The 12784-nt window shown below is 41.6% G+C and overlaps 1 protein-coding gene across 7 annotated transcripts in view; it reads right to left on the reverse strand.

The window, feature by feature from the left end:
- The window catches only part of KIF26A (kinesin family member 26A), a 115577-nt gene that overhangs the window by 76953 nt on the left and 25840 nt on the right, over positions 1 to 12784 (reverse strand). The gene's annotated exons all lie outside the window — the stretch shown is intronic.

Here is a 12784-nt window from a genome sequence, read left to right on the forward strand (position 1 = left end):
GGAAGCTGGACTACTTTTTAAAGATCTGAAGATCCTTTTCCAGTAATGCATCTGTGGACAAACCTGTTGCTTGGGTTCAAGCGCCACAGACAGACAAAGACTATAGACTTCAAAATACTATTCTCAGATGACTATTCAGTAACCTATACTACCTTGCACACAGCAAGTGTCCCAATTTGCATCATTCCTGTTTTAATTCCATGCCTCTTGTCCCAGTTGTGACCCTCTGTATCATCTTGAATAATTATTCTTCTGCTAAACACTCACAGCCCATCACCATGATGCCTAAAACATTCTTTATCATTAACTATACTACCTATATAGTCCCTTTTCAACCTACCCTTACAGATGAAAAGAACATAACTGTTACATTGCATTCCCTACAGGTTCAGGGGATAATTTTAGGAATCCAAATGATATGCCTAAATTAGATGGTCTAAGTCAAACCACTCCTACCTGTCCATAACATTTTGGAAATAAACATCATAATCAAGATTGATTAAAACCTCAGAAATGAGACTTGGAGAAAAAACACACACACACCAGAGAGTACTAGCTCCATTAAAGTAACTAGATCATCTCCTTGCAAATGATTAAAAAAAATCTCATTGCAAAGCCCCCTAAAAGGAGCTGTGAAGGAATGCAAACTAGCCATTCCAAATTGCAAATGGAAGACATCTCAGGGCTGCTATCAGAGTACACCAGAATTTTTTGTAACAGAATGGCATACGATGAATCCATAGCTATCTGCAGGCTCATCTGTCCAGACGTCTCTAGACGCTCTGTCATCAACACATTTCACAGCATCTTAAAAAACTGTTCTCAGTAAACCTGCTGCTCCTCTGACCCTGAGACAATTCTATCAGGTTTTCAGGAGTAACAACAGCAAAACAAAAGATATGGTTCCCCCAGATAACCACATAGATGACAGATGGACAGAGATATCAAAAACCTAAATATAGACACTGAACAAAGAACAACAAGGATCAGTTACTTAAAAAGCATCTGAAAAGTTAAAATAACCCAGTGTGTTCTATGGCTATAAATTATGTACAAACTTCTCCTATTTCAATAGTTTCTTTAGATGAGAAGTTCAGCACCTAGCACCACAATATCATAGACCATGAACTAGTAGTAGTGTCATAGTAAGACACTACATAGAAACATAGCAAGAACAAGATCATTATTAGTAAGATACTCTTGCTGGTTTTGTTGATCCTGTTGGTCTTCAACAGCCACTACCTGAACAGTATTAGAGAATCCTTCTCTACAAAACAGTTTATTTCTAACAGTCCTATGCCAGATCGATAAATTGCTTTGCATAAAAGTACTTTGGTTTCCCATAAGAATACCAACTTTTGCGAGCTGGCTGCTATCCCTTGATCATACAGTCTTGTAACAAGCCTTTCAACAACTATACTACATTGTGAACAATAAAGCATGTATCCAGCCTTGAACCCTTAAAATACCTCACTGGCCACCAAAAGGCATTGCACATTTTCTACGGGACCTAAGCAACAAGTAAGAATTGCCTTTGTCGGCCCAGCAAAGCACACTCACATGAGCAGGACACCACCAGTCCTGTGATTAATACCCACCTGTAATCCTGATGGTGAGAAGCCCTGCAGTGGTCCTGCAAAACCTGCAAGCTGGGCAACCTCTCCCCATCCAAAAGGCTGGTGTAATCAAACAGGAGCAACTCCCTTTGCCTAAGGTCTCTCTCCTACAAACATAAATCCATGTGGTTATGCCCACAGGCAGACAAAACACACTCCACCCATGCTCAGAGCATCTTGAAAGCCATGTTAATAGGGTTTATAAACTCTGCTACCACATGGGATATGAACCCATGGCCAAAGTGAGCTTGTATCTGCCTCTAACACACATCCATGGAGACATGCCCACAGATGGCTGGCTGAAATAGCTCTGTGAACTCTTTCAGGCTTCTCACACGCTAAAAAAAAGCCTTATCTCCTGAGACACAGACGTAATCAAATACCTGGCAACAACTTTCAAAACCCTTCAAGCCAGATCCTATTAAAACCAGCACCTAAGAGATGAAAGGCTCCAGCTCATCCCACCAGTCACACTTTCAGGGTTCTTAAACATATATGGTATCTAACATTGTTTCTACAGAAATTCCACAAAAGTAGACAATGCCTAACATCATAGGATACATTTATATTTCCATTCAATTGAAGGTGCTACATAAAAGGATGTTTTTATTTTAATTTGTGTTCTGGGACCTTGGAAAATAAGCTGCCTCTTTCAACAACCTGCCTCTCCATTTCATAAAATGCCGATGAAACGCGTGTTTGTAGTTGCTGGATGATGAGTTAAGTTACATCTTAGTGTGCAAATTTGTCCCTTCATTTTAAAACAAAGTTTTGTAGCAGTAGGTAATGTGCTAAATTTGCAGTAAAACACTAAAAAAAACAAACACGTCATCCAAGTTGCCGTGTTATTATTGTTACAGAGGTAAATACACATTTAAAAGCAGAAAACTGTGTGTAATCATGCCTTGCTAACATCCTTATAAAATCTGACAGCTTGTCAAAGAGCTCCCATTGTGGACACTGCCGAAGCAGCTCCACAGATCATTAGAGTAAAGGCCAGTGAAGATAACCATCTTGTCCGGCCTCCTGCACATCACAGCCCTGCTAATTTCAACCAGAAGAGGCAGACGCCCGGATAGGCTTACTTAACAAAAACAGATGCTTTGGTATTTTAAGCCACACTCACTTTTATTTGAGCCCACGTGTCTTTCAAACCCACAGTACTTCTGAAAGAATCATGTTTTTTAAGGCACAATATATATGAATAAAAAACATACAATCAAACAGATAGGGACAGCACTTGAGGTGACCTAAATGCAGAGCTGACACAAACTGTCCTTGCTCCTGTGCCGTTTATATCAGCTGGGCCAGAAACTTTACTCTCTATGGTCAACTTGAAAAATCCAAATGGCTCATTCCAGGACTCTCAGCACCATCCTGGACACTGTCTACTGGTAATATTTGATTTACACTTGCAGTTCTAGTCTCAGAGAAACCCATTATGACAGATATGCTCAAAGATCTGTGTTTCGTTTCACAAGACTGGTGCTGTGATTCACGGGGAAAAGCCACACAGAAGGCACAGAGCAGGATGTCACTGCTTCAGCTCCAACCAGCAAATAGTCACTGAAATAAATTAACATCAGCATCTCATGGAAGTTTCTGCATGAGGAAGCTGGGCAAGTTTTATTCAAGACCACTGTCTCAAGAGCGATTCATCGGAATCCAAGGTAAGCCAAAAAATAAATAAATGAAAAAGGGACCAGCTAGAATAACAAAGCAGCAGGGCCAAGGCAACAGCCACATGACAGCCAGAGGCATCTCCAGAGCAATCAGAACAACTGTCTGCAGATCTTGCCAATGAGCCAGATGCTGCTGCTGGAAGAAGGCTTGTGTTGATATAAACTCAGAGATGTGAGACGCTTAAAACCAAGAGCAATCAATCTTCATGATTCCCATGTGGCTGCCAAGCTTCACTATTATGCCACAAAGAGATGAAAACAAACTTCACAAAACACATGTAGATTCTACACGACTTCAAACTCCCCCCACCCTCCCCCTACTACTCAGAAACAAACCAGCAATTTGGGTGTAGCTATAAATGACCTGATGCTTTTCCTGAGTTAACAACAGAACCAGGAAAGAATATCGTTGGCTAAACAGCTCACTGCACACACACTGCCAGAAAACGAATGAACTTATCATACTGTATAGGAAATTCCTATCTTCCACACCAATTAGTGACCCAACAGTGATTGATTTTATAATCCCAAACTTGACTTACAAAGCCACTTCCTCTGGGGCCAACTTTCCATTACCCAGCATGTGGAAAATTGCATACACTCAGTGCACTATGAAAACCAAGGAAAAATAAGTGCTATTTAAACCCGAATTCTACTGTGCCTCCACATTCCTGCTTTCCTAAGGGAGATGCACTTTTGACAGTTACTTCCTTTCCCTGCCCCAGCATCCTATCTCCACCACACACCAGCTGGGCACTCAATCAAAACAGAAACAACAACAGGAACTATTCAATACAATAGGATCAAAACATTTCTAGGGACTAGTGCTTCGCCAAGTCACTGTCCTTGAAGAGCCTGCGACAACCCGCATCTTCCCTGTCATCGCAGACACCATTACCGAAAGGGGCTCCACTTCAGCCTGAAGCACCACAATACTAAAAATCATGGCTTTTTAATCAGAAGCCACTCGGTGGCAGGCAGTCACATCTCAGAACTGCAGGAGGCAATGAAACCGGGCAGCAGAAAGGTGAGAAAATTAACTGGCCAACAACACAGGCCGATGTTTATCCTTTATTTTAATCAAGCTAACATTAGCTCCAGTCTATAAAACCAGAATTGCATTGCATGCTAACTACCAGTGTAATCACAGAAACAGCACCACAATGTGATTACTGGACGCTAATTCTATCTTATAAAGAGTTAAAGACAATCAAGTACATGTAATAAAGATTTATATGCAGTTTTCCACTGACCTGGAAACAGCTTCATACATTAATAAGTTAATGTTACTGCCAGGAACAAAGCAAACAGTTACATCTACATGATAAAATACATGAAACATGAGAGCCAGATGTTGGGTCCTTTCATCAAGGAAGCAATTATTTAATTCCTGGGAAAATATTTTCTCTCTCATTGTTCCATCAATACATAATACAGCTCATAGAAGACCCAGTCCTGGCTTCAAGGCCTGGTCTAGGCACGAATCTGCAGCATTGCACAGGGTCTCCTTTTCCCGCCATGCAGCTGCTTCTGAGCAGTAAGCACAGGACAACCAGAGACATGCTCAGACTGCACCCACATATCTCCCTGTTCCACACACAACAGCACAGACCCCACAGTGGCTGCAGAGAGAGACTGTGCCTCCCCTCACACCTCTCCAGGAAGGCTGGTTCTCCATAGATGAACATAACAAGGAACACCTGGGAGCTGCTTATACTCTCCATCACAGCTGCTGCCCCCCAGCTCCCAGACATGAGGGGTCACTTGGCCACCAGCCTCAGTACTTGGCTCCCCACTCTAAGCACCACTGCTGGTCTTTGGTGAGTCATTTTGGCCATACCCTTCTCACCTGTTTTCCCTCCTCCCAAATGACAACAGCCATCATCTCTCACAGATGAACACTCAAGAACCACCATCAGCAGCCACCCAAAGATCATAGGATACCATGGGTTGGAAGAGACCTTTAAAAATCACCTCGTTCAGCACTGAGAAAAGAAGGCTTAGAGGAGACCTCATCACCATGTTCCACTATTTAAAAGGTGGCTACAAAAAAGATGTAGAGTTCCTTTTTACAAGGAGTCACATGAAAAGGACAACGGCTAATGGGTACAAGTCACTCCTGGGAACATTCCAATTGGACGTAAGAGGGAAATTTTTCATTATGAGAACAATCGGTCATTGGAATAATGTCCCCAGGGAATCGGTGGAATCCCCAACAATGGACACTTAAGATTCAGCTGGACAGGGTGCTGGGCCACGTGGTCTAAGCTGTGAAATTTGCCAAGAAAGGTTGGCCCAGATGATCCTTGTGGTCTCTTCCAACCTGGTATTCTATGATTCTATGATGATTCTAGTTCCCATCCCTCTGCAATGAACAGGGACATATTCAATGACAGCAGGTTGCTCACAGGCCTGTCCAACCTAACCTTGAACACTTCCAGGGATGGGGCATCCACATCTTCTCTCAGCAACCTGTTCCAGTGTCTCACCACCCTCACAGTAAGGAATTTTTTCCTTACATCCAACTTAAATCCACCCTCTTTCAGTTTAAAACCATTACCCCTTGTTCGATCAGTACAGGCCTTGGTAAAAAGTCTCTCTCCATCTTTCTTATAAGCTCTCTTTAAGTATTGCAAGGCCACAATAAGGTCTCCCTGAAGACTTCTCTTCTTCAGGCCAAACAACCCCAACTCTCTCTGCCTGTTTTCATTGGAGAGGTGCTCCAGCCCTCCAACCATTTTTCATGGCCCGTGCTTGGCCTTACCGCAGGGTGCTTACAGAGAGAATAAAGGTAAATATTTACACACTGGTCACATCCATAAGCCCAGCTGGGTCTAGGCCTCCTTGTGTCAAATTCGCAACTCTAGAGCATTTCATGAATTTACCAAAAGAAATATATATAAATCACAAATTATAAAGTATTCTACACAACAAGCGATTCAGCAGTTCTACTAACTATGCTATGGACATTGTAACTGAAAAAGCATATCCCCCCGTAAGGCTACTCTGAGGCTGTCACTAGATAAAACAGCCAGACAGCCTGAAAATACCATTCATAAGGTACGCTCCTGAACAAGACACAACAGAGAGAACCACTTAATAAACAGATTCATTAACTAGGAAACATCCCTGCAGCAATTAAAACTTTGCAAAGTACTACAATGTACACCTGGTTATTGCTCTGACATCCGCTTAGGTTTTCTACGGGTTTGTAAGTTGGACCAAAGAGAAACATAATTGAGTTTATGGATGTATCATGACAAAAATGACAACAAGGTAACTGTTAACTGTTCACGAAAAATTGCATAAAAACTGAAAGCATGCATACTGTTTGAAATGCTTAAAATTCACCGCATTTTATAATGAACCATATACAACCACATGGGGTTTCTCCTATTGCTGAAGAATAATTTTATTCTGAACAAAGGAGCCAATCACAAAATGAGAGGAATTTCACAGTCTGAACAATCACAGTTGTGCTGAGCACATGTTTAGGCATATGGCAATTTTATAATGGTCATTGGGGATGAAGAGCTAAAATTCTGCTGCAGACTCTGAATTTAAGGCATTTCACATAAAACTGCACATCTCAGGAAACAATTGTTAAGTGTGCAACCCCATAACATTACAGCCAGTATTCCATATATGTATACGTGACTACCTCAAAATATGAATGCTATTTTCAGTACAAGGACCCAATTACTTTATAAAGGGTCCAAACAAGTAAAACAACTTGTCTGAAGGCATCATTAAAAGAAAATATAACGAGATCTGTCTTAACTTTACACGGTCTGAGTTACCTTGACATTATGCAGCTACAATATGTGATCCAATGTTCCCAAGTAAATGCCCTGATTACTATTGTAAGTCTGTCATTTAAACAGTTCCTTCCTGTTTAAAATGTAGAAAGCCAAATGCATTTTCCCACCACTAAGCATTGTGTAAGGCTCCTTTCTCTTCCAGCAAGCTGGCTGAAGATGGATGAGCTTCCAAACTGATATCATTTTTAATTACGCGTTTTTCTCTCATTACTAATTTCCTAAACATGTCTCTAATCTTGCAGTGAAATCTCTGAGCACAGTAGGTGTATCCACATACATCACACTGTAGAAAATTAATATGAGATAATGATCAGGACTGCCATCACAATATAACCTGAAACAAGCAAGATACACTACAGGTGATATATACTCATTACACTCATTTCAAGTGTTTCTGGAAAGCAGCTGTTAATTAATAGCTTCCCTCCCACATCCTGGAGACAATAATGCAGTTATTGGGGTCTGGAGGAAGGAGATGCTTCAAGCAACCTCCCCTTTGCACTTGCCACCAGGTAGTTACAAGCTTATGATGCCCAATGCATATTCACTCCTTCACTCCCTCACCCTAAAAACTCCATCAAGAAGCATTGTTTGCACAAGGGAGAGATGACAATCTGCTCCTCTACAGAAGATAAGCACAAGAAGCCCAAGTCCCTCCTGCCATCAGGGATCTGCAAGCTCCCTCCACTGAGAACAAGGTCTCCTGTTGGGGCTGTCCTATCTAAAAGCACAGGAGAACAGAAAGCATTGGAGGTGGCTGCACCCACCACACAAGTAGGAAAGCACATGCCCACGCACGCCCCACGTACCAAAAGGGGTCACACACCCAGCAGCTGTCTGCATCAGATGCTCTTTTGGTGGACAGGAATCAGGACTACATATAGACCTGTCAGCTTAGGTCAACTAAGTGTCAGCCAATTATGCACAAGGTATCTTATTACTCAGGTATCTCTCACTACCTGAAAGACATTGCACAGCTAAACATGTTGCAGCATTCTTTCACCACTAAACCAACAGGGCAAGACAGCAACTTGTAGAGGAAAAAGAAAAAATATAAATAAAGGGGGGTGGCAACTGTCACCAGGCTTTCTCCCCAGCTAAGCACGTCACACACCAAATTCTTAAGAGAATGATGCTTTCAGCACACCAGCTGCCTTCTCGTCAGCTGACACTTCCCAAATAAAAGAGGAAACTCATAGGAACTGTTCAGAGTGGCTGACATTTAAGGAATCAAATAAAGCAAAACAAGATAAATCACAAGCACTTAAATAAGTTTATATCTTCTAAGTGGTCTTAAAATATGTCACAAGTAAGACTCTGCCTGCTTACTCAAAGAAAAGGGATCACTGCTGTTTCACAGTCAAAAACATGAAGGTAGAGAGAGATTAGAAATATAGTTGAGGTATACGCACCAAATTAATGCACATAAAAACCTGTGCATACATAATGAACACCAACAGGAGGGCTCTGGTGTATATGAACGCAACTCACTAGTCTGTAATCCCGTGCTGAGCAAAGTGCATATGCTAAATGAGGTAAGTATATCAAAAAATGTAATGCTAGCTGACTTGCCCTAGGTCGCTAGGGAAGCCTGTAGCACAGAGAGTGCGAGCAGGCTGGAGTTCAGATGTTTTACAGTACTCACGCACACTGCCATGGAAGCTGGCTGATGAAAAAAATTACATGATTTCACATTTTCTTCTCAAACAAAAAGTCAAGAGTTTCCTCAAACTGCTACCAACATTTCATCCTGTTTTCCTACCTGTTGTCCATCTACTGATCAAGATCCAAAGGTTTAAATCCAGCCTTGACTTGCTCAAGGACTTGATGAAGAAATTTAACCTCCTATGAGAACACTGGTTCTTCTTGAAAACAAATATTTCTCTTCAACTAAACTTCAGTCATTCAGCAAAAGGAAGGAAAGGCTGGGAGATGCCCTCATTTTCTTTCCCACAGTGTCTTGAAGGGACCACGAAGAGGACAGCTACAAACCCAAGGCTCCACCAGAGCTTTGCTGTGCACCACCCACCGCCTTGACTGGAACCAGCGCCCACATCAGACTTGTGATAACACTGAGCAACACAACCTTCCCCCTCAAGCGAGAATTAACTGACCACTGAACTCAAGGCAAGCCTTTCAAGTGACCTCACTGGGTTATGACTGGGCTCCTACTTTTTTTTTCTTTAAATTCTGGTTAGCATTTGCTGACAACAACTTACCAACCAGAGGGACAGGTTCTTTGTGGGAAGCCGTTTCGGCTACCCCAGTTAATGCCTTAATCCACAGACTGAAGCAGGTTAGATTATCTACACAAATCAGAAACAACATTATGCTTCATAAGCTATTTTACTGCTTCAGTAAGGAGTAAGCACGTTTTTATTTCTTACTATGTTTACCCATTACCTCACCAAGCAGCATTATTGTTAGTCTTTCTGAGACTCTCCTAGAATAGGAACGTATAAAACAGGATTTCCTCCAGTTCTGCATACCTACTTACTCCAGAGTCATTAATGACACAGGACTGGATTAAACAAAGACTTAACATCAAATGAGCATTCAAAACAGGTGGGAACAAAAATTTATCTGGCTAGAACACTGCATCTCTGCTTTGTCTTTGAAAAAAAAATGCCAATAAGGCACAAATTGGCTTTAAAGACCACTTTTACAGGAATGTTTTCGTGAGAAAAATGGATGAGCTAAACACTTGCATGCGGGACATGTATCCCAGCAGGCTCCAAATCAAGTTTACAGCAGCTTTTACATAGCAAACTGCAAATCAAATTGTCCTTTTTACTGGAGATCAGAAGTAACTTCACTGCAGTCAAAAGGAACTGCAGAAAATATGCGAGTCCTGCAGAAGAATCCTCCAAAACCCAAACCAACTACATATTGTGTTTCATGTGACTACAAGCAACAGTTGAAGTATCCAAGGTAGGTAACACTGCTCAACTCTGAGTTTTTTAAAATACCTCTAACCAATATTTTAAATAAAACTTATAGATGTATATATGAAGAAAAATACAAGTGATGCTGCTCCAGGATTCATAGAAGTTGATTCATTGGATTGTTACACCATTTGGGTGTCAGAAGGACTCATTTCCCTGACAGAACGTGCCTCCCAGCAGATCCCCTGCCGCACGGTGACATGAGGCCCAGACCCATCACCTGGCTCCACAGGACAGGTCACTGACAGCCCAGCACAGCCCGCTTCCCTCACCCTTCCCACAGACAGACACACTAACTCAGGGTACCCTTTCAGAAGCTACCCTGTAAGCACATCTCCCCTGAAAACTAACAGGAATTTGGAGAATAAATAAATAAATAAAGGCAAACAATGAAAAATCCAAGCTAGAGGCTACAGACTGTCCATACAAGTACCCTATATAGTGCCCAAGTTTGTAAGACATGGAAGAAATAACCAAAAAGCTACAAGGATAATAGTGCCTGGGTTCAGTGCTTAGTATCCAAAATTACCTTGGCAATCTCTTAAAGACCTTGTACCAGCGGTGTACACAAAAGCAGAGGCAGCCAACAGGCTGGGAGAAGCACTCAAGCAACATAAGGATGCTGGAGGAGGAACACTGCCGCTCTGTTTAATGCTACCAGCTCCTGCCTGCCTGAGGACATTTCCTACCTCTACCTACAAACACAGCCATTAAGTAAACAGTCTTTGAAGATAAGGAAGCTTATTCTAATCTCACTGATGTCACTCCTGTATTGTACTCAGCTGAGCTACAAGACTCCTGGGTTAACTAACTCCTCTGTTAGATGCGGATTGCCTTAACTCTTTGCTCTCTGCAGATTTAAGGAATCCTGTCGACGTACAGAAAGAAGTAGATTTTTCACACATTGGACCTACATTTTTTTCTTGTTGAACAATCACAGACACTTTTTAGCTCATTCCTTTAGATGCAAGTGAACCACTTCTGTACCATTACGTTTAGTAAGACATCCTTCTGTACCAGACCTTTCAACACTTCCAAAGAAAGCAGAAGTACAGCCTTTAGAGAGGAGGCGATGCCCTGGAGTATTTTCCAACATTGGCAAACATGGCTGTTGCTCCAGTGGCAAGAAGCAAGAAAAAAAAATCAGGTTGAACCTGAACTAGTAAGAGGAATTAAAATGGAAACTACAAAAAGAAAGCACAGAAAATTAGAGACTGTCCAATGCATCACCTCAGAGAACAATACCTTTGTGTTCTCACTTCTGTTCACTTCCCGGGGTCAAGCGTTTATTCCGCACTGCAGTTCTTTAACTATCTACTCCACGCTTTTCAGTGCACTCAATCCTACAGGAGTCAAGCCCTCCCACAGCAATAAAAAGCTCAGTGAAGAACTTGGGGTGGGTCAGAAAAGCCAGCCCTGCGTATAACATATCTTTCATGTCATCAAAAGACTTGGCAATAAGAAGCTGAAATCCAAGTAAATTCTTACAGCACAAATCAGAGCTATTTTGCTCTTGAGCTGCATGTGCTTAGGAGCAGCCATGACCAGAATAATAAAAGGATATACAGCACGAATCTCAGAAAAAGGGCTCAAGTTGTCAGTGAATATTCACACTCGGTGTCAGTCCCAAGGCAAATTTATTTTGGAAATTTTGACTATTATCAGCGTGGGTTGTTTGCCTCTTGAATAAGCTGTGTCTCAGTCATATCAAACATATAATGCTGCTATTTTTTCCCCCCTCCATATACAGGTAATTATGTTCCCACTGAACAGAAAAATGAAGAGGATGTGCTGAGAAAAAAAAGCAGACGGAGGTAATGATACCTACACAGAGAGACGGATTTGGAATACAGACATCGACCCAGTTCTGCAGTCTGGCTTCCTCTCCTATTTCCCCAGTGTAAATCAACTGAAACTACACAGCACCAACAGGCTTCATTTTCCACCTGTTAACACAGGTTTTTGATTCCACTGTCAATACACAATACAAACTGTTACGAAATGAAAACCCGGTGTCATATGTAACCAAAGACAGAAGAGACATACAGCCAGATTCAGGACAACATATTGCTGAAAATACTCCTCCCTAAACCCAGTCATGGCTCCCCAAAGGGTTACTACCAAAGATGCAACAACTTTACGCTGCCAAACAGCCCACAGGGAGCCAGTAAGTCCATAAGCTGAGGCCAGGGTGTCCCTAGTCATGATCAAACTGGCAAATGCTGAGCACAAAGTCCACCCGTCCATGCGAACATCAGAGAAACCCATTCACAGTCTGTGTTTCACACGTACAACACGATGGGCTGAGAAAAATCTCTAAATAATACAAATATTTTTCTGATCATTTAGGTCTTTGTGGAAGTCTCCAATTTTAAACTCAAATAAAAAGTAACTTCGCCAGAGGTCAGTCAAGCAACAGTAAGACTACACAAGGTGGCAGGTTAAAGCATCTGATATTTATAAATAAGCATGAAATTCAGAAAGGGCCCCCAGGGATCCCAATGCAAGACATGAAGGTGTAATTAAAAACCATAAATCCATCAAATGAAAAATATGTAAACTTAATACATGAACTCATATATTTTTCTTCCTCGACCACATTTGTCTTACTCTAAGCTCCTTTGGAGCCAACAAACTAAAAATTAACAATATCAGAAGAAATATTTCTTAATATGTGGAATGCCAATATCAATAATAAACACTTTTTACTTTATGCTTAC

This window comes from Columba livia, chromosome 5 (assembly GCF_036013475.1).
Source record: "Columba livia isolate bColLiv1 breed racing homer chromosome 5, bColLiv1.pat.W.v2, whole genome shotgun sequence".
NCBI classification, from domain to species: Eukaryota; Metazoa; Chordata; class Aves; order Columbiformes; family Columbidae; genus Columba; species Columba livia.